General features: G+C 40.8%; 1 pseudogene; it reads left to right on the top strand.

Moving 5' to 3' along the window:
• Nucleotides 1–19,741: 19,741 nt before the first annotated feature.
• On the top strand, nucleotides 19,742–19,918 carry LOC141107034 (U2 spliceosomal RNA; annotated as a pseudogene).
• Nucleotides 19,919–22,419: the final 2,501 nt, after the last annotated feature.

Below are 22,419 nucleotides of genomic sequence, written 5' to 3'. Positions count from 1 at the left end.
TATAGATCAGACCAAAATGAGGGACAAATGAGGAGGAATGAGGGACAGAGGGACATTGCTCCAAATCAGGGACAGTCCCTCAAAATCAGGGACAGTTGGGAGCTCTGTGGTTCAGGTGTACGGACAAATCTTTCTTTTTCTTTTTTTTAAAACTTTCAAAGTTTTTTTAGAGGCATTAATTAAATGCTGGGATAAGTTTATAAAGGTAGCAGGGGAGTATGTCAAAAATAAATGCAGTTTCCACTCCTTGAAATGTGTTCTTTTATTATATAAATTCAAAAGTCCCAGTTTGACTTCCCCTTGTACAATCAGGCTAGTTACATTACCCTGTTTGATGAAATGCAACACTGAAAATGTATTTCTTTGCTGAGCCCATTGACATAAAAAGTTTTTCTTTTTTTCAGGCAATAAAACTTCACTATTAGGAATCTAAAAATGTGATACATAATATTACTTACTAAAGACACACTTTAATGAAGCCATCTTTTAAGCAATTCTGTCAATGTGATCAATATTATAAAAATATTTAAGCTTCCATCCCTCTCCTGGAACGTAGGTAGCAAAACAATCATTTTAAATGTTATGCCCTGTACACACGGTCGGATTTTCCGATGGAAAATGTGTGATAGGACCTTGTTGTCGGAAATTCCGACCATGTGTGGGCTCCATCAAACATTTTCCATAGGAATTTCAGACACACAAAGTTTGAGAGCAGGCTATAAAATTTTCCGACAACAAAATCCGTTGTCGGAAATTCTGATCATGTGTACACAAATCCGACGCACAAAGTGCCACGCATGCTCAGAATAAATTAAGAGACAAAAGCTATTGGCTACTGCCCCGTTTATAGTCCAGACGTACGTGTTTTACGTGACCACGTTCAGAACGATCAGATTTTTCGACAACTTTGTGTGACCGTGTGTATGCAAGACAAGTCTGAGCCAACATCCGTCGGAAAAAATCCATGGATTTTGTTGTCGGAATGTCTGATCAATGTCCGACCGTGTGTACGGGGCATTAGATGTGAATGACCTGCCCAACCCCAGCTCTGTAACCATTAATACATCATAAAACATCATTTTGAAATAGCAAGCAGTATAGGTACCTGAATTTGGCTTGGTGTCAGGTTGTTAAAGTCCCTGTACAACAAAGCTAGAGTGTGAGAGGAAGAAGCAGCAGAAGGAGCCAATTAATTCATGTTTGGACATGAAGCATACTGAAAGGAAGGGAGAGCAGAGTGACTGAGTGATGAGCTTACAACTGTGCTGCCTATCTTCTCCCTATGTAGTCATAGGCTAGAACGGGTCCAGGATGATCTGGGCTCAGGGGAAGTGGATTGAGTGATTCTGGTCATCAGACCGAGGACATCAAGCAGCAGAAAAAAAGAAATTGTACTGCTGGGGAAATCTTTGAACTGAAAGTGAATAGTGCATTAGAAGCTGATTTTATTCTATATTTTAATGTGCTACTCATAGCGATGTATTTAATTATTTGATCTCCAGCCAAAACATTTTTTGCTAGTTTTGGTTGTGAGTGTAAAAACCTGGGGGAATTCTCTCCAATAGAGACACGGACAAAAAAAAACACATTTCAGGAAAAAGAAGGGCTAGAACCTCTGTTACATTTAATTGCTGTCTATGTCCTAATTCTAGAGATTTCAGTTTACTTCCTTTAAAAATATTTTTCCTGTTTGTCAAACTGTGACAGGAAATAAAAGAAAATCTTTCTAACAGGGACACATTAGTAAAACCTGACAGAGGAACTTACACTTATTCACTGTGTTCCAATAAAAAAAAATGTTGATTGGTGTTAGGTTCTACAGGCCAACTGTATTGTATTATGTCAAGTTGCCACCCCCTCAATGACATCAAAGAGCTTAAAGTGGTTGTAAAGGCTGAAGGTTTTTTTTTACCTTCATTCTATGCATGAGGGTAAAAAACCTTCCGTGTGCAGCTCCCCCCACAGCCCCCCCCCCAATACTCACCTGAGTCCACTCTTGATCCAATGATGTGCACGAGCGCAAAACCACTGCACAGAGCAGGTAAGTATAACATGTTTGGTTTTTTAAAGCCGAACCTTTAATATCACTTTAATTGAAGGGGGCACATTAAAGTATAACTAAAGACATTTTTTTCGTTTTGGATACAATGGAGAGGGATTATAAAACTTGTCAGTTTTTTTCTATCCTTAGCTGTGTTCCTCCGCTCAATTTATTTGTTTGTTTACCATTATCACCAAAGTGAGAGTAAAAGAAAATCACAAATTTTGGGTTGTCCCCAGAACATTCCACCAATGGGGGGGGGCACTAGTTCTGGTGACAACCACAGAATCCCTTAGTTTGGGGGGATTTCCCTATACATCCTGTTTCTTAGCTACTCTATCAAACACTTGGTTACTCTATCAAAAATGAAAAAAAAAAAAGTTTTGCCTTGAGTTCTATTTTAAATCATGATTTAATGCCCCGTACACACGGTCGGACATTGATCGGACATTCCGACAACAAAATCCATGGATTTTTTCTAACGGATGTTGGCTCAAACTTGTCTTGCATACACACAGTCACACAAAGTTGTCGGAAAATCTGATCGATCTGAACGCGGTGACGTAAAACGCGTACGTCGGGACTATAAACGGGGCAGTAGCCAATAGCTTTCATCTCTTTATTTATTCTGAGCATGCGTGGCACTTTGTCCGTCGGATTTGTGTACACACAATCGGAATTTCCGACAACGGATTTTGTTGTCGGAAAATTTTATAGCAAGCTCTCAAACTTCGTGTGTTAGAAGCAAGGTCCTATCACACATTTTCCATCCTATCGTGTGTACAGGGCATTAGTGTATTCAAAGCCAGGACTTTTTTTCACATTCAGATAGAGTGATGAAGAGTTGTCATTTCTGTCAGGTTTTTATTGCTGTCTCTGTCTGCATTAGATTCACTGTGACTACTTTCCATGATGAACATTGTCACTGGGACTGACAGTGGGGGAAAATCCCAAATTGCAGAGGCGGCTGGTGTTTTTATTTGGGAGGGGGGCAAACAGCCACCTATCTCCCCTGAGCGGGCACCCAACCCCTGCTGTTTGCTGGTCGGTCCCATCGTGGTGGGTGGCAGGCAGAGTGGTGCAGCGGCTTGGCTCCAAGTCCTCTCCTCCATAGCGGCTTCCAGCTCCTCCCCTCCTCCTCCTAGGCGTCCAATAGGGTCGCCTGTCCTTTCAGCCAATCGGGTGACCGGTGTCAAAACCCATTTCCTGATTGGCCGGAAGGAGGATCAGTGTTACAGCAGCGAATATTGATTCGCTGTTGTAACACACCTGGGTGGGCTTGGAGCGCACTCTCTGCAACCCAAGCCCACCCTATATTGAAGCCTATTAGAGCCTCTGGCTCTAATCGGTGCTTCAAAAAAAAGCCCCTCCACATTGGAATCCATGTGCCGGTGTCCTGAAAGGGGCCGGACGCATGGATAGGGGAGGCCGCAATGGACGAGGGGGGGGGGGGGAGTGGCGCCCATGCGCCCTTACTAGACGGGCCGCCCCTGCCAAATTGTGATTTTAGAACAGGAATAGATGTGGAAACTTCCAATAGGGATACTTAACCACTTCAGCCCCAGAAGATTTTCCCCCTTAATGACCAGGCCATTTTTTGCAATACGGCACTGCGTCGCTTTAACTGACAATTGCGTGGTCGTGCGATGCTGTACCCAAACAAAATTGACGTATTTTTTTCCCCACAAATAGAGCTTTCTTTTGGTGGTATCTGATCACCTCTGCGGAAAAAAAAAAATTCTTCCTCAGTTTAGGCCGATATGTATTCTACATATTTTTAGTTTAAAAAATTACAATAAGTGTAAATTGATTGTTTTGCGCAAAAGTTATAGTGTCTACAAAATAGTGGATGGATTTATAGCATTTTTATTATTATTATTATTTTTTTACTAGTAATGGCGATGATCAGCAATTTTTATTGGGACTGCGACATTGCAGCGGACAAATCGGACAGTTTTGACACTTTTTGGGACCGTTGACATTTATACAGCGATCAGTGCTAAAAATAGCCACTGATTACTGTATAAATGTCATTGGCAGGGAATGGATTAACACTAGGGGGCGATCAGGGGGTTAAATGTGTGTCCTAGGGAGTGTTTCTAACTGGGGGTGGAGACTGATCGCTGTTCCTAAGCAGTAGGAAAAACAGATTAGTCTCCTCACCCCTGACAGAATGGAGATCTATCTGTTTACATTGACAGACCTCCATTCTGTTTCTTTCAGGAGCGATTGTGGGTGCCCGGTGGACATCGCGACCGCCGGGCACATGCAACGGCTCCATCGTCGTGCCGCAGGCGCGTGCCCCCCTAGTGCTCCAGAAGTGGCAGATGTACAGCTACCCCAAGCTCACCAAGGGAGCCAACCTGCCGCAGCATAACTGCGGCGGCTGGTCCTCAAGTGGGTAAAGTGATTGTAAAGTCTCTTTTTTTCATTGAAAGAACGTTATCCTTATCTGCTCTGGTTTTGCACAGAGCAGCCCCGTTCTTCCTCTTCTCAGGTCCCACACCGGTGTTCCTGGTCAACCCCCGCTTGCTATGGTGGCACTAATGTGTGTTCGCTCCCGGGCCCTGCTCTGTGTGTCCATAAGATACACAGAATGGTGCTCGGGTGTACCCCGTGCTTTCTCGTCACTGGCTGTGATTGACATCAGCGGAAGCCAATGGCTCCCGCTGCTGCATCTGAGCCAATGAGGAGGGAGAGAGCAGAGAGAGTCTCTTCTCTCAGGCACATCGTTGGATCAAGAGCGGGCTGAGGTATGTATTTAGGGGGGGCTACATGCAAAAGGTTTTTACCTTACTGCATAGAGTCGAATAAGTTAAAAAACCTTCTGCCGTTATAGCCACTTTAATCCATGACAGCTGTCTAAGAAGACATTTTACTCACTTTGAAAAGATTCCCTCTAATGTTCTCTTGTGTCTACAGAACAAGATGTAAAGAGAAAACTCCCCAATAGGACACAGATGGCAAAAAAATACTAATCTATACAAAATGAAATAACAGTTTTGGCAACCAATATATTTTAAGGCACACTTTTCTGTAAAATGTGTTGAAGCTGAGGCAGAAAGGGGATATGGGCTGTATAATCTACAGACATCATCTATACATCTAGTGAAGAGGATGACACCAACTGATATCCAAAGGCAATATTTTAAAAAGAAAAACACTTTTTGGTTGCTCATCAGCAACACTGCAGTCTAGTGCAATCCAAATCAGATTTCAAAACACATCATAAATGGGCTGATTACATCTCCAGAACTTTTCGTCTTTGGCCTGAATTGCAACATGGCGAAACATGTTGGAATATCATATCATCTGAACCTTTTTAATGTTTTGTTGTCTTTTTGCTATTTTTTGTATTAATAAATGTTGTGAATTTTTATCAGTGAGTCGTACCATATATGTATATCTCTTTCGTATGTACCGCAATAGTCCGCTTGCCTCTTTTTTCTCGGTGAGTTTGGGGTGGGCCCATACTCCTAAATAACCTTCTTCAACCAATTTGGATGATGGTACATTTTATTGATTTATGTCATAACTTTTTCTTGTTGTGTGAGGCCATATATTTTCTGAATTGCAATAGCTTTGGCCACTAACATGACTACCAAAGCTTCCCAATAAGGACATTTGCCAGCTGTGTCAATTATTTGGATCAATTGATGGACAGTTGATGTGATCATGCTAGAAGAAACCTTTGCAAAAGTACAGATACATTTTCCTTCTTGGCAGTTGAATATGTGGTAGATTGTCATTTGATTATGAATGCCTACAGCAGTCCATCCATGCCTGTCCTTATTACCAGGAAAAAAGGTCTACAACTATTTTCCTTGGTTGATAATCAGCCTATGTGTGAGCACTTTTAATGTGTCTACTGTTTGAAGATGAGAACTCATCAACCACAACACAAGTAACTATGTATATCTCTTTCGTATGTACCGCAATAGTCCGCTTGCCTCTTTTTTCTCGGTGAGTTTGGGTTGGGCCCATACTCCTAAATAACCTTCTTCAACCAATTTGGATGATGGTACATTTTAATGGCATCTCTGTAACCAGAAGTATGATCCAGTTTATTATACAACACTTCAAAGTATGGCCTGCTGTAATGGTAAAGATCAGACATACTGTAGACTGGATGCATATCAAACAATGTTATCGTTTTAAATGTAAAAGATAGGTAAACCCTAAAATATTACTAATTATTTGTTACAATGGACTCCTGGCAGTTTCTTGATAAAGGATATGCATTGAATGAAAAAAAAAATGTACCTTGACATAAAGCAATTTCTTTTTATTAAATGTAGTTATAAAAGAAAATTGAAGGTAATGGACATGCAGTAAAATGCATCTTCATTTGGAATACTGGATATGAACAGTCAGAGTGGATTAACACTGGCTACTATGCCTCTAACATCAAGAAGTTCTATATTTTAAGGATCTCCAGTTGTCATCCACTTCCTGATACAAATGTAAGTGTTGTCTTCCCTTCTCCTTCCTGTTGCCAATCCTGGCATTGTGTTAGCCCAAGGAATTTTGACTGTCATCAATTTCCTCTTCTTAAATGCAGCTGTAGGCTGTTATTGAAAATACAATTGTAGAAGTCCAGTAAATTCACCCCATTTTAATTGTTAAAAAATGAAAACACATTGTAAGGACTAGTTCAACAAAAAGAGAATAGAAAGAGAACATGTTTCCCCCCTCAACAACACATTTTTTTAATAAGCCCTTTCTTCACTTTATGAATGTATACACCTTAGGTTATTGGCTAGCATGGGGTCTCCACATCCTTACTTCTCTTTGTACTGAAGCTGATGATCACTGGTATGAGCACAGGACTATGGCATGTGGGCCACTAATTCATCTAAAGAATTTTTTATATCTCATAGTGTTATGACATCATGCTCTTGGGTTCTATCAACAAGTTCAAGCTTTCTTAATGAAATGTGATAGATGGAGCACACTAGTAAAGTATTGAGCGGCGGCACGTCCATTAGGGTGTCCCAGCGCCGCCCCATCTATCCATGGCCGCCACCCCCTATTCATGCATCCATGAGGCCATACGCATGAATTACAGTGGCTGTTTTTTTTTAAGCACCTGATTAGAGCCAGAGGCTCTAATAGGCTTCAAAATAGGGTGGGCAGAGCATTGCGCTACGAGCCCACCCAGGTGTTACAACAGCAAATTAATATTCACTTTTGAAACTGACTCCTAATGTATTGATCTTGATGACGTCAGGAGCTTAGACCATTGGAGCATGGGGGAGAAAACGCTATGGAGACCAGGATAGCAGTGCAGTGGAGTTAAGATTGCTCCCTAGACCTAAACAAGTAGTAAACCCATTGCATGCAGAAACAGCTTCACTGCAAGGGAGGATTTTCATATTACCTGGTATTGGGATTTAACCCTGATCATATTGATGTTTGAACTCAATCTAAAAATTTTAGTGGTGAAGAGTTAGAAGAAGAGTTAGGAAGAAGCTCCAATAGTGTTTTCATTGCTTTTTTGTGTCCATGATAGGGAAGATTTTCTTCATTTCCTGTTTAAGTTATAGTGGTCACCAAGACAAAAACATTAATTTAAACGTATTCATCATTAGCCACAAAGGGTATAGGTCCAATTTGTTTGCACTAAATGCCTTTGACAACCCAGCTATTACCTGATAAAAGTAGTGGTGGAATCTTTACTGGGCTGCATGTAACCTGTGGGTAGAGCAGAGCTGTGGGATCCTACTACAGGCTGCAGAGCGGTCTCTGTACATGCTGTACGCCTCAGCAGTCCTAGTAGATCAGTAACATGTGATCAGTGTTCCCATCCTCCATGCACACAGGGACCCCCATTCATGAAGACAAGACAGAGACAGTGGAGAGTTTTCAGAGTGGAGTGCCTGGCGCCCGGACACAGAACAGGGAACACCCCTCCGGGAAAGCCATGCATGGCAAGCCCCACCCCTCCTGTGCAGCCCTGATCTCCCATTCATTCTGATGCGGCCCCGGCTGGGCCGGTCTGGAGATGATCCTGTGTGTGAATGGATCTTGTCTTCTGACTGCAATTCAGTTGGGTAAAATATGGACTGGACATGGACTTCCATACAGTGCACAAACTGCTGTGAAAGGGGCTATGGAGGCAGCAGGTTTACATACTGTATAGAGTAGCTCTAGATTCTGGCTGCCTGAGCCCAGGGGAAAGCAGTCTGAGGCCATAATTGTGAGTAGCACACATACTGACCCCTGTCCTCTCTCTCATCCCCTCTCATTCACCCCCTCACTCTTTTACCTCCCTACTCCCTCTTTCACCCCCCATACCTCCCTCTCCCCCCTCTCACCCCTATCCCCTCTTTCACCCCTCTCTCTCTCCCTCACCCCACTACCCCATCTCTATTTCCCCCTACCCCCTTTCTCTCCCCTCTCTATTTCACCCTCTATCTCACCCCTCTTTCACCCCCTCTCTCTCCCCCTATCTCTCACCCCTATCCCCTCTCTCTCTCACCCTTCTATCCCCTCTCCCCCTCTCTCTCTTGCCCCTCCCACCTCTCTCACCCCCGTTCTATTTTTCACCCTCCTTTCTCTTTTACATCCTCTCTCTACCGCCCCACCACCCCTCTCACCCTCTTCTCTCTCTTTTTCTCTTACACTCCTCTTTCACCTCTCTCTCTCACTCCCTCTCTTGCCCCCACCCCCTCCCTTTAACCCCCATTTCTCTTTCACCCACTTTCTCATCCCCTTCTCTCTGTCTCACCCCCCCACTCACCTCTCTCTCTCACCACCCTCTCTTACCCCCTTTCTCTCTCTTAAAACATATCTCTCTTTTACCCCTTCTCTCTCCCCCTTTCTCTCACCCCCTACCCCTCATTCACCCCCCTCTCTCTCTCCCTCTCTATCACCCTCCTCCCCCGCCTCTCTCACCCCCTACCCCCTCTTTTTCACCCTTCTCTCTCACCCCTCTACCCCCTCTCTCACCCCTACCCCCTCTTTGTCTTACCCCTCTACTCCCTCTCTCTCACTCCCGCTCTCTTGCCCCACCCTCCTTTCTCTTTCACCCACACTCTCCCCCCTCTCTCTCACCCTCTCTATCTCTCACCCCCCCTTTTTCTCTAGCCTCACCCCCTCTCTCTCTTTTTGTCTCACCCCCCTCTTTCACCCCTCTCTATCTCACCCCCTCTCTCTCTAACCCCCACTCTTTCACCCTCATTCTCTTTCACCCACTCTCTCCCCCTCTCTCTCTCATCCCCTCTCTCTCTTTATCTCTCACCCCCCTCTTTCACCCCCCTCTCTCTCACCCCCCTCTCTATCACCCCCTCTCTCTCCACCACTCTCTCACCCCCCTCTCTCTCTCTTCCTCCCTCTTCTCTCTGTCTCCCTCCCTCTTCTCTCTGTCTCACCCCCTCTCTCCCTCCTCCCCCCTCTTACTCATTTTTTATCCCTTACCCCCTCTCTCTCTTGCCCCACCTCCCACTTTCTCTACCACTCTCTCTCACCCCCTCCCCTTTTTCACCTCCTCCTCTCCCCTGACCTCTCCCCTTCCTCCATCTCTCTTCTACTTTCCCATATCCCCCATCTCTCTCTCCCTCTTATTACTAACTCTCCTCCAGCTCCTTCCTCTCTCCCCCCCCCCCCTTCTGTCTCTATACTGTACTATGTAACCAGAAGGCGCTACCTTCAGCCCCTAAAAACGACAACCAATTTTTGCCACAGTGCACTGCACCACACTTTTTTTTTCTGCCATTGGGGTCCAAGTTATGATCTTACACAGGCCCACTGCTTTCATAAAACACTCTGGTTGTGTCATAAAGATGGCTGCTCTGCAGCAGCTATCTTTAAACATGGAAGTGCCCAAGCAGGTTCTACGGAAAGAAGCCAGGAACTTCCCTGCAGGATATGCTGCGGTAGATATTTAAATGCCCCCTCTATGCAGCTGAGCTGCAATAACCAAATGATCAGGCTCACCAAGGTTCCCGGAGGCATGGATGGGACAGGTTCTCAGATGGCCACCACCGTGAGAGAGAGGGGGTGAAAGAGGGGTAGGGCGGTAAAAGAGAGAGGGGGGTGAATGAGGGGAGGTGAGAGAGAGGACAGGGGTCAGTATGTGTGCTACTCACAATTGGGATGGCCGCTACATTCCCATCACTTTCTATCCTGACGTCAAATCCGGTTGCCGTGTAACCACGCCCCAACACGTTTTGTCATATCCGACTTTGTCATAGCAGTGGTTACATGGCTCAGCAGCTTAGCTTTTCTATCCTCCTCCTTTCCATTTGTTAAGCATGGATTTCAACGTTAAGAAATGAGAAATATCTGAGAAATGCAGAGGGAGCACTTAAAGAAATCACTAGAGAGGGAAAGGGGAAGATTTCTCTTATTGTCTATCCCAATTAAAATGTTCAATAGGACAGGAAGTGAGGAGAAATCGCTTCAGGAAAGGAACAGTTAATAAATAAAATCATTAGAGTGGGGTTAGAAGCTCGGTCAGATGCTTACTACTGTCTGTGTCCTTGTTGGGAAGATTTCTTTCATGGCCTATCCCAATAAGAGTATTTACTAAGACAGAAAAGGAGGAGGAATTTCCTTTTCAGAGACACAAACAACAAAAAAAAAACCCCAAAAGAAGTCCTGACCCTTTCCCACGCTATCGGCGGCTAGAAAAAAAGTTTACACTTCACACCTGTCATAGTTCAGTCCACCAAACAATGCAAGAATGAGGATATGCTCGGGACAAGATAAATGTGTATCAAAGGGCACTTTTAGTTTTTTTATTTAAACATTTTGTGCAATATAACAACCTACACACTCTGGAAGATAAAAGGCAGAATATGAAGTGGGAGGTTGTTTGTATAAATGACCACTTTACTGCTATGGAAACACACTTTAGTTTTTTTTTTTTTTTTTTTTTACAAAAGCTTTTAATATAACTTATGTATTTTTATGAAATTTGTCAGAGTTAAAATAAATAATATTAGTCTGGTCCTTTAGGGGAGCACAATGATCCTTCCTTTATTTTGATACACTTTTTAACCACTTTTTCACTTTTATTGTTTAGGCCCCTTTCACACTGGGGCGGTAGGGGGCATCGGCGGTAAAACAGCGCTATTTTTAGCGCTGTTTTACCGCGGTATTCGGCGGCTAGCGGTGCTGTTTTAACCCCCCGCTGGCGGCCGAAAAAGGGTTAAAACCACTCGTATATCGTGGCTATAGCCGCGGTATTGCCGCGGTATAGCCACGCTGTCCCATTGATTTCAATGGGCAGGAGCGGTTTAGGAGCGGTGAATACACCGCTCCTTCACCGCTCCAAAAATGCGGCTGACAGGAGATTTTTTCTTCTCCTGCCAGCGCACCGCTTCAGTGTGAAAGCCCTCGGGCTTTCACACTGAACAAACAGCGGAGGCTGTTTTGGGGCGGTTTGCAGGCGGTATTTTTAGCGCAATAACGCCTGCAAACTGCCCCAGTGTGAAAGGGGCCTTAATGACTTGAGCTGGTCATAGACATGAGATAACATTCACAAAGTCCTGCCGTTTGTCTTTAAAATACATGACCTGGTCACTTTTGTCTCCCTGACAAGCTGGAACAGACACCATCCTCCAGCACCTTCCCCTGCATGTAAATAAAAAAATTGAAACTAAATGAGCTGAGCCATGCTTGTGTTTAAGAACCCCATGGGAAACCCAGGTGCCAGATTTGGCTATATAATCCATGTGCACCCAACCACACTTCTATGTACATGGGCTCATTTTAGATATTTGTTTGATCTATCCAACTGCCTGATAATGGTCAAATGTTAGGAAACCATCCCACTGTTCTTTGCATCAAAAGCCTCATAAGGATGCAAACATGTCTTCTATGGCGAGGATGTCTAATTTTTCTGGAGCACTTCCAGTGTATTTGTTACTCGCAGGGAACAATAGGTTTTAAGAGGAAAATGTCAAATGTCTTTGGGCATTTAAAGTCAAGTCCACCCAAGATTGATATTTTGATTTTGGATGGGTTCTGTTGGGTTGTATTACTTGATGTCTTCTTTTATCCTTCAGTGACTACAGTGGGTAGATCTCCCTACCAAGGCAATTACCTAAGTATCACTTTTATGCAGTAGTATTCCTAACTAATTCAGCAGCAAAATACTGTCAAGGTTTATAATGGTTTATAATTGTCATGGCTGTGGAACATCACAGGCATCTTTTGTGGAAGGATCTTGCTGTTGGAATCCTCTGAGCCTAAACTTTTATGCACTAGATTTGGCCTTAAACTTGGCAGCTGATTTGACAAAGCCTTAGACTTGGCCAATTATAAGACAATTTAAAGTGAACTTACCATCAGATATATTATTCAAGTTAAGTACATGCTAAATATTGTGTAAATGTAACACTTACAGCTATTTTATTAACTCTAATGGAGTTCACAATACTTTCTCTGACAATTTATCAGTTTTTTTTTTAAGGAGCAAAGCTATCTTTGTTTAGGCACAGTGGCGGCTGGTGCTTAATTTTTTGGGGAGGGCGCCCGCCACCCCCTGTTCGGTCGGTCGATCTGTCAAACCCCCGTCGCTCGCTCATCCGGCCACCAGCTTAGCACTTACCCCATCTAGGTCGCGGGCAGCTTTGGCTCCTTCCCTCCTCCTCGCCTCGATGGCTTCATGACAGTCGCTTCTTCTCTCGGCCAATCAGGTCTTAAGCCCCGCTTCCTATTGGCTGGGAGGAGAATCAGGAAGACCGTAGCTAATATTAATTTGTCACACAACTGGGTGGGCTCGGGGCGCAGTGCTCTGCGCCCCAAGGACCACCCTTTTTTTAAGACAATTAGAGCATCAGGCTCTAATCATGTGCTTAAAAAAAACAAAAAAAAATTGAAATCCATGCGTCTGGCGCCCTGTATGTAGATTAGGAGCCGGGTGCATGGATTAGGGGGGCGGCACCCCTGCGCCCCATATGAACGGCTGCCACTGTTTAGGCATCATTCAGGGTTTTATATATATATATATATATATATATATATATATATATATATATATATATATATATATATATATATATATATATATTTTTTTTTTTTTTTTTTTTTTTTTCTGGTTTGAGATCATGGCTCTAAGATGACATGTAAATCCTGGTACCTGAACACTCCTTGGTTGTCTTTCACCTTGTGTTTTGCCACACGATTACAAAGTTCAAGCTGATTACTGGGGAAGACTGAGGAAATACTACTCCTGCTCGCAGCAGATTGATTACATCATCTCAGTTTAGACAAAGTCACTTGCTTGGAACTCAAGAATACTTTATATTCATAAAAGATGCAGCTTTATAAAAAAGTATACCATTGCTGTATATTGGTAAATGACAGATACCATTATTAAGGCAGCTGTCCTCTAAACCCCCAGTAGTTCCTACCATTTAAGCTTTTTTACTGAAATTCTGCTCATTTGATGTTGTTTTAAAATTTGTATCTAACCATTTTAATAAACCTTTTGAAAAAACGTGAAAGATAAAAATGATTTACCCAATTAGGAGATCAATTAGGGGGTTAATTTTCTAATACTCTCATGTTATTCTGTAAAACATTCAAGGCCATAAATCTAATTTTTAAATATTGATTTTCAAAAGCTGAAAAATAATGTGAAAGTTAGCTACATTTCTTCTTTTTTGTCTGTCCTGTCTAACTCCAGAAATAGCATAACAACCACGAAAGCCATAACAATATCTAAAGAGCTGGTATTTCTGTTAAAGACGCACTTGAAACCTGAAGAGCATTTGCGGAATGGAAGAGTCAATTAACACCATTTGGGGAATTTTTAATTGCTCTATAAAGTATAGAGTAAATAATTAGCCCCAGCTCATCTGATCCCTTGAATTTCACTTGACAGCTGTAATTTATGACTGGCAAAGTGTTTCCTATACCTCTTTATTCAGCATCTCAACTTATTGCAGTAATTGCTTAACAATAATCTTATTTTCTAATGAGTTTAGGAGTGAATGACTCATTATGTCATTTAACTGTTAATTACTAATAATTGTATTTTAAACAGCTTTAATGGTAACCAAAAGTCTACTCTCCAAAGTCCAAAAACAATACAAAAACAAAAACATTACCATAAAAGTGTAGTAATATTTCTGAAATTAAATGTGTTCCTTTAAAAGAAAAGACTGCAACAATTAGAAATTGCAAATTGGAAAATATTTAATTGATGCAGCTTAAAATTAATCTATATTGTATAGTCAATTTTATTTTAATTTGTATAAGTTTACAAAGCTTTAAACTGATGTTTTATTTGACTTTTATTTCTATAGAGTGTGTGTGTATATATATATATATATATATATATATATATATATATATATATATATATATATATATATATATATATATATATATATATACTTTTATGAATTAAAAAATACAGCGTGATGCAGGTTCTACAGACCTAAATCAAGAGCACAGCAGAAGCTTTTACCTATCGAACTCTCCCCAATAGACTGTACATAATAAAATAGCTGTGTGTGCTTTAATCTTTTGCTAGCTAGCTCTGTAAACAGACTTTCTTTTCTAGAAAAGCAGTTAAAAGTGTATGTACCATAAAAATTGAAAAACTGTAAAATAAAATGATCTATAAAATAAAACTATTTGACTATTTCTTTAAAGGCTTAGTCAACCTTGTCAACCTTCAAGACTATGTTTTATGTTACACTCTCATTTAGGCTTAATATAAAACATGGTCACATTCTCCAACCACCATTCTCAAACCCCCCCAACCACCACCACTTATCTGAATCCCAAAGTGCTTCTCCCAGCAGCCTTCTGCTTTGGTTGAATTTGGCTTTGTACTTTCATATATAGTGTCTGCCCTGCTCCCCTTACCTAAATAACTTATTCCAGATCCATACTTACATGGATCTTGAAGTTTCAGTGTACTGTAATAGGGATGCCCCTTGACCAAAATCTTTTTTTCCCTGGTCATGACTGCACAAGATTTCTTTGTAACCATCTCCCAAGCATCTCCAGGTGGCCCCATAGAAGTCTGTGTAGCCATCACCTGGCCATCTCATGGCATCAAGAAGACTCCAGTGGTGGGATGTCAACATTGCAGCAGGATATGGCTGTAGGTTCAGAAATTATATTGGATAGCTTACAGGCTCATGTGATGCTTGGCAAGCTGTGCAGCTGGATGCTGCCCATTAAACCAAACCTGTCTTGAGCAAAACATTGAGTCTGCTATTACTGACCCATCCTTAAAATGGTAGTTGCCTAGCTGTCATGCTGACCCTGGTACTTTAATATAATGAGTCACTGAGCCAAAACAATATGCAGATATAGACATCTGAATGTCCGCTGATTTTGTTGATCTGCTTACCTGTTCTCGGTCATTGACTCAGAAACTATAGTCAAAGGCTTATCTTAACTGTCAATCAGCCAGCCATTTCAGAAGAAAGTCACCAATGGTAACCTCCATTATTTTCTCTCAGGACCAGTTTACTTTAAAGCATACATCCCTGTTTTACTGTTAAGCATGTTTTTACAGGATAGTGGAAGTAGGATTGGTGGCTATTAATATTTAAATTGCACTTATCCTTTAAAAAGGGGTTTTTAGTGACTGGGAGCCCTGTAAAGATTTTGTTACCAGACCCGGTTATATATAGTTACACCCTGGCCTGCCTATAAGAGCTTACATAAAACTGAATGTAACATTTAGCACTAAGCCTTCTTCTTCAGCCACTATCCATATCATGCATTCATGTAACTTTAGATGTATTCACATAATATTCAATTAAATGGCAAATTGACCCTAGGTGCTGTTAGGCAATAGATCCATCTCTTCCAATAAAATTCTACAATTTCACAGGGTTAATTCAAGGCTCCAAGAGATCACAGGAAAAGATGAAGACGTTACCTTTGAATACCATTTCACATCAAGCTCTTGCTTTTCACATAAGTAATTGCCTTTTATTCACAGCTATTTTGCAAAACACAGACAGGCAGTTGGTTTTATTAAGCGAATATCAGGCAGGTTACACAATCTGCGCCTGGTGAGTGAGATTTATGGAAGTTCTAATAAATATTTATAGGCTTTCCTTTGCAAAGAGCATCTGCCTTAGGACTTATTGTTGTTCTTTAAAGCCTCTTTGCCACCATGAAATGCAGCAAGTACATCTAATTTAATTACTGTTATTTGTGAATGCACGACCTGCACTGCACCAGTCAGCATTAATGGACAAAGAGTGCCTCTCATTCCTCTAGGCACTGCCTTAGGCCAGACTGGTTTTTCTTTTTTGCTTGACTGTGTGTTCTGTCCTCCAACAAATTAAATTTGTCCCATCGAAACCAAGACAATTTAGCACCAATGAGCCCCAATTGGACAGGGACTGTGTGATTAATGTGAGTCGTAATAGATTTGACACCAGGAGAGGAAAAAAAAAAATCGAATTCAGCTGCTCTGCTACATCAGGTGCTGAATGTTATTTTTTTTTCTTTTTACTATGTTTTTTTTTCTATGCTGCCTCAAAGAAAAGGAGATTGATGACTTTTACGTGTTTTATTAGTTCCCTATCTAATTTGCTTCCTATTTTTTCACTCTTCTATTGTTTGGTACTACTTGTGCTGAATGATTTTGTGATGTCAAAGAAATAAATTGAAAACAATACAAGTATTGCATAGCATAGCTTCTTGTTCTCAGGTGAGTTACAGGAGGCTCTGCTGCAAATACTAAAGCAAAACGATAATGTATTATCAGTGAAAGTTCTTTTTTAATTTAAAATTTAACTTAGAATTAGTTCTGGTATAGGTTTCCTTGTTGCTGGCTTCTTGTTCCACATCACTGTTCATGATTTTTGAAAAAAAGTTCTTTGGCCAGGAACTGTGTAGTTTGAAGCTGTTCTTTCTTCTCCAAAGCCTGCTTGGAACACGAGTGCATCCCAAGTATTCCTGTTTAGTGGTGAAGCTGAACCAAATGACATCATAGTTGGCTATCTGAGCATTCTATCACATCTATGGTGAGCTAGTGACTTGCACTGAGATAATGAGATAAGAGGTGCAGTAAAGCATACATACTGAAACAGGCTCTTTGTATTCACCACAGATAAATGTGTGCTATTGTACAGCAATACTAGCTATTTTTTCAAAGCAGAGATGTTCACCTATTATGTGGCAGAATGTTTTTCATTTCACGCAGACTGTTTTTTTGCCCTATGGAGGACAATCTTTTCCAGCAGTTTGCCAGCAATTTGACTCAGGCTATCCCAAAATGGCTACTACAATTTTATTTCCATTGGATAGCTACTGAAAAGGGAGACCCATGTGCCCACCTGCAGAGCGTGTGATGTCAGAAGGAGCAATGTTCTGCAACACAGTCTGGGAGGAAGAAGACTGATGAGAACATTTTTGAAAGAAGGCAGCCAAGAGAGACTTTAGAGAGACATCTTGCTGTATTCTTATAGTCAGATTTCTGTTTGTTCAGTGCCTAGAAGACAGTGGGAGCAGATTCGACCTGTTTTTCTGTATGCCTAGGAGGAATGGGGAGAGCTGAGTTCGAGATTGTAAGTGCCACATGGTCTTCATGGGCAAATGCTTTGTGGTACAGTGACTGCTATGAATAAGGCTCTGTAGGTCTGAAACGTGTTAGCTGGTTGCTCCCTTGTGTTTTATGCTTACAGAATAACAGAAGAAGAGTAGCTGCATGAGTGCTGGCAACTTTTTATGTTATATTCAAACAGTAGGACAATGAATAGCCAATCTAGAAAATTCCTGTCCTCTTTATGTCATAACATATCCGTAGAATGCTACTCTATTGGTAGACAGCATTTAAAGCAAACTTGTACTTAAAGTGAAGCTAAACTCTCTAAATCAACATGAACTATTTTTAATCCTTATGCTGCTAGCATCAGTAAATAGATAAGAAAGTATATCATATTTAGTTGTTCTAAACTGTTTTTTACATTTCTTCAGTTACTTCCTGGTTCCCAGATCTAAGCCAAGGAAGTGATTTCATACATCCCAGAAGTCTTAATGGCATTTGTTTTCTTTCATCTGGAAGAGAGGAGGAGGAGTTTTCAGCTAGGCACACCCTTCTGCATGTATGTCTGAGCTAAGGGAAAATGGATTCCAGGAGAAATCATCTACCCTTACTTAAGGTGGCCACAGCCAGAAATGCTAGGGGGGTGTTTTTCAACATGATTTCTTAGTAAAATAAAGCATGAGGGCATAGATGAATGCGTGAGTTTGCTTTGAAAATTAAAGATGAATTAAATAGCATTTAGAATTTTTGGTGCTCAGATGCAGTTTAGTTCTGCTTTTCATACAGGTTCACTTAAGTATTTTTCTGGTTTTTACCTTTATCAGAATCTAACAGTGTCAGGAAAAAAAAATGGCTTTGCCTTAGGCCATTTAAAGCACATAAGCAAAAGTAAAGAGCCCTCAGGAAGACCCACAACTGGGTCCTTGGATGTCAAACGACAGGCTGTATGGCTGGGTGAGTCCACCCGTTCTGGTAAGAGTACATACACTTTGCCTCTTTGCTGAAGATATGCCATTTTTGATAACCTGCTTGCCGGACAGTGCCAGTTTATTTCAACCTTGATTCTATTGGTGGTGGATGTACAGGCTTCCCTCAATTGATTTCTTCAATTACTGGACTTTGTTATATATAATTTTTTTTTTTTTTTAATTTTATATACATGTCACTTTTGTACATTTGTTATTCATATATTTTCACTTATATATCAATATAAGTGCATTTGTGTTAGCGCTACAATATTCACCATTTATGTTTTATATGTTTGTCACATTTTTTGTAGGTGCTTCGTTTTCACTTATTTGAGGTTAGCGCAGTCACGTTTATATTCACAATGCACTGTACTGCTCAATGCAGTTTTCAAACAAGAGAAATATGCATTTCCGCCACTAGGGGACAATGCAGGGGAAAGGCTGTAGTTTAGTTTACTTGTGGGCTCTGTCTTGTACCTCCTACAATTTGGTGATTGTTGGGATACAGTAGATTATTGTTTCTGTCCTTTCAACCCTTAATTGACAGTTAAGAGGCTACAATTGTCTGAACAATTTGTTTATCTTTATAACCTTTAAATGACTCGGTTCACATCGGCATAATCCCAAAATATATCTATGTAGAAAATCTTTTAAAACAAAGCAGGGACTTTGTATTTGCCAATAAGAGCCACTTGTAGACATGCATATAAAAATACAAACGTTTATTCAATTTCACAATAAAAAGAAACAACATGATTTCTTTAAAAACATAATTTCCATGAGAATCTATCAAGAGCAAATAAGGAACAAAAGATTCCTTTAGGTCAGGGGTCTTCAAACTATGGCCCTCCAGTTGTTCAGGAACTACAATTCCCATCATGCCTAGTCATGTCTGTGAATGTCAGAGTTTTACAATGCCTCATGGGATGTGTAGTTCCGCAACAGCTGGAGGGCCATAGTTTGAGGATCCTTGCTTTAGGTAATCCAGAGCATTGTCACTTGAAAAAAATCCACAGATAGCTTCACAAATGGTCTACGCGTTTCACGGGATACTCCGCTTCCTCAGGACCGTGTGAATTTTATGAACACATCTGTATTTTGAGCTCTGACTATGAATGAGAAAAGAAAGAGGAAAAACACACATCATTATATATCCATATTGCACAGAAAAGTTTTTTTTTATATATACATATGAGAATATACATAAATTAACGCTAACGCTATCTCCAATGAGAATAAATAATAAGAAGAAGAATCGCTTCTCGGCCTTTTGGCTAAGATCAAGTGTAGTATCTGTTCTTTTCAGTTTAATATCTGATACGTCCCCTATCTGAGGACCATATATTAAATGGATTTTTAGAACAGGGAGATGGAAGACTGTTTACTCCATCAACCTGGTATTGCAGTACCTCCAGGACCGGTGCAACCCTCTCTAAAAAAAAAAAAAAAAAAAAAGAAGAGGAGAAAAAAAAAAGACATATTATATATATAACATATATGAATAAATATATATAATCATATATTCACAAAAAATATATGTAACTGGAAATAAATGATATTAGAAAATAAATTCATACCTGAAAACAACTACTGATTGTTTAAAGCAACAACCAAGGTCCACACAAAACCAAAAACAGGAGAGACGTCTTCACATGTTACGCCTACTGGCCCATGGGATAAACCCACATCTATAAGCCACAAAAAGGGGGGATATATGAAACTACTATCATTAGGCGTAAAGGGGCACAATGTAATAGTCTTGAAACTTAGTGGTGATGTCAGCGAGTATAGCCATTAGCTCTTACCAAATCATATACTGTTGTAATTCAATATTGGAAGAAGCCATTAAGTCCATATAAAAGACACCACATAATTGGGTAGAAAAGTGAAACGCCTAATATGGACCTCAGTTGGTCTTCTAGTGCTTGTAGTATATACCTTTAAATATAAAAGGAAAGAGGGGTACTGCTAGTTTTTTATCTCTAGCAACAGATTATAGAGGGTTATAACAATCCAAGTAGTACAAAATATGCCATACATAAATAATATCAGTCCAAGGTTTACCTTTACCTAACTGCTTAAGTGAAAAAGAGTCCCGGTCCTGGTCCAATCAAGTATTGCAAGTTTAAGTCTAGTTCGCATCTAGCTGTTTACCTTGTGGTCAAGCTTTACTGCTCTATAATAATAATCAATATTTATTACTATTATTTTATTTAATCTTTATACAGTTATATGTTTAATTTTTGATTATGAATCAAAAAGATTAAATATATTAATAATTAACCTATAATAATGATTATTTTATACACAGGTAGGAATTTTGAATTTTTACCAGACATAAAGGTTTTATTTGGAAATCAACACATTTAGGAGGTAATGGCAATAGCTATGTACAATTTAGGAGTATGTAAAGAAGTTGCATTCCAGGAAAACTTTGCAATGATATGCACTTACATTGGGTTGTATTATACTGTATATAAATGTAGAGAAATACTGAGAGACACAGCTTGACTGTAGATTGCTGCTAAATGACAACATGGTTTAAAAAATAAAATAATTTCTTACTCAGCACGAATGGTCCAACTTTTTCCTTGTCTTGTCCTGTAGTCTTACATTTATGGCAAATGTATACTGATATGCTACAAATAAGTAGCATTCCCTTGTATCTGAACATTTTTTGGTAGCTTAACACTTAAGTTAGAACTACTACAAAGTTATTAGAATATTAATAGCTGCAAGCACCACTGCAGGCAATAATAAACGTGGCTTCCTTATTATTATTCCCCTGGTCAGGAGACAGGGACCATAGAGCACATGTCATCTATTGCCTGCATCACTTTATCAGCTGCTGGGAGGATTTCACGGTCTCTCCATTATTCACATACATTATGTCTTTATCCTTTTGTTCTATCAGATGTTTTGACATCACACAGTTTAGTACTTTGGGCGTATGTGATCTTTGTTTTGTTGCATCAAACAAAACCGCATGAACAGAAAGATGGGTGATAACAGACTAATTGCTACAACAGTGCTTTTTACACTAAAACATACAGGCTTATTTCATAAAGTGATGGCAAACAGCAGCGATGATGCATAAGGTGTTGTAACTCTGCAACCAATAATTTTTTATCTTTTATTAGGTCAGAGCAGTCAATTAAAGATGTTAGGGTGTTTTAGGTCTACTGAATTTAGCACGCAAACTCAAACTGAATGGCATTTAGTTTGCTAGCACAATGTATGTGTAGACAGTTGCAGTCTATTTCCTCCCCTGTTAGTGGCACTCAACCTAAGTGATAGTGCAAAAGGAGTGGAAGTCAGGAGGAACATGGTTCCTCTATGGTTTCCTTGGTCACTGGGGCAGCGATCCGGTTGAATGCTGACAGCCCATGTGACACGGGTGGCCATCTTGAGTCAGGCAGAGCTTGAGTTTGGCGTGCATTTAGCATATGGGTAGTGTAGTGACAGGTCACTCATCTGTTAGGGACAGTAATAATGGCAGGGAAAGGTTCCAGATGAGTAAGAAAAGTCTAGGGATTCGCCACTTCTTCCCACTTGGGCCCAGACCAGCCAGGCTGCATTGAGTTCCTCGACAGACAGACGCTGCTCGGCCGCCTTCTGTCAAACGGGCATGACCGAAAAAGGTCTGCCAATCGGCTCCCGATCAGCGCTCTCAGCCAATAGCTGAGAGCTCTGACCAGAGTGTTTTGGCGGGGGGGACCATCCCACTGTCAGAACACAATAGAACAGCAGGGGAGATTGCTGTACTAAGGTCAGATAGTTAGTACAGCAGCCCACAGCGGCGCCTCCTAAGCTGTCAGTTTTTTTTTTCATTCAGCCCTGCTCATCTGCTTGTGTAGTATGCTTTTTTCTAGAAGTTGTACATCACTCTGACATTACAGCAGGTTAAGACCAGCAGTAGACAAATATTGGCA

Source organism: Aquarana catesbeiana, linkage group LG08, assembly GCF_042186555.1.
Source record: "Aquarana catesbeiana isolate 2022-GZ linkage group LG08, ASM4218655v1, whole genome shotgun sequence".
In the NCBI taxonomy this organism is placed as follows: Eukaryota; Metazoa; Chordata; class Amphibia; order Anura; family Ranidae; genus Aquarana; species Aquarana catesbeiana.
This window is presented reverse-complemented; position numbering and strand designations above follow the sequence as displayed.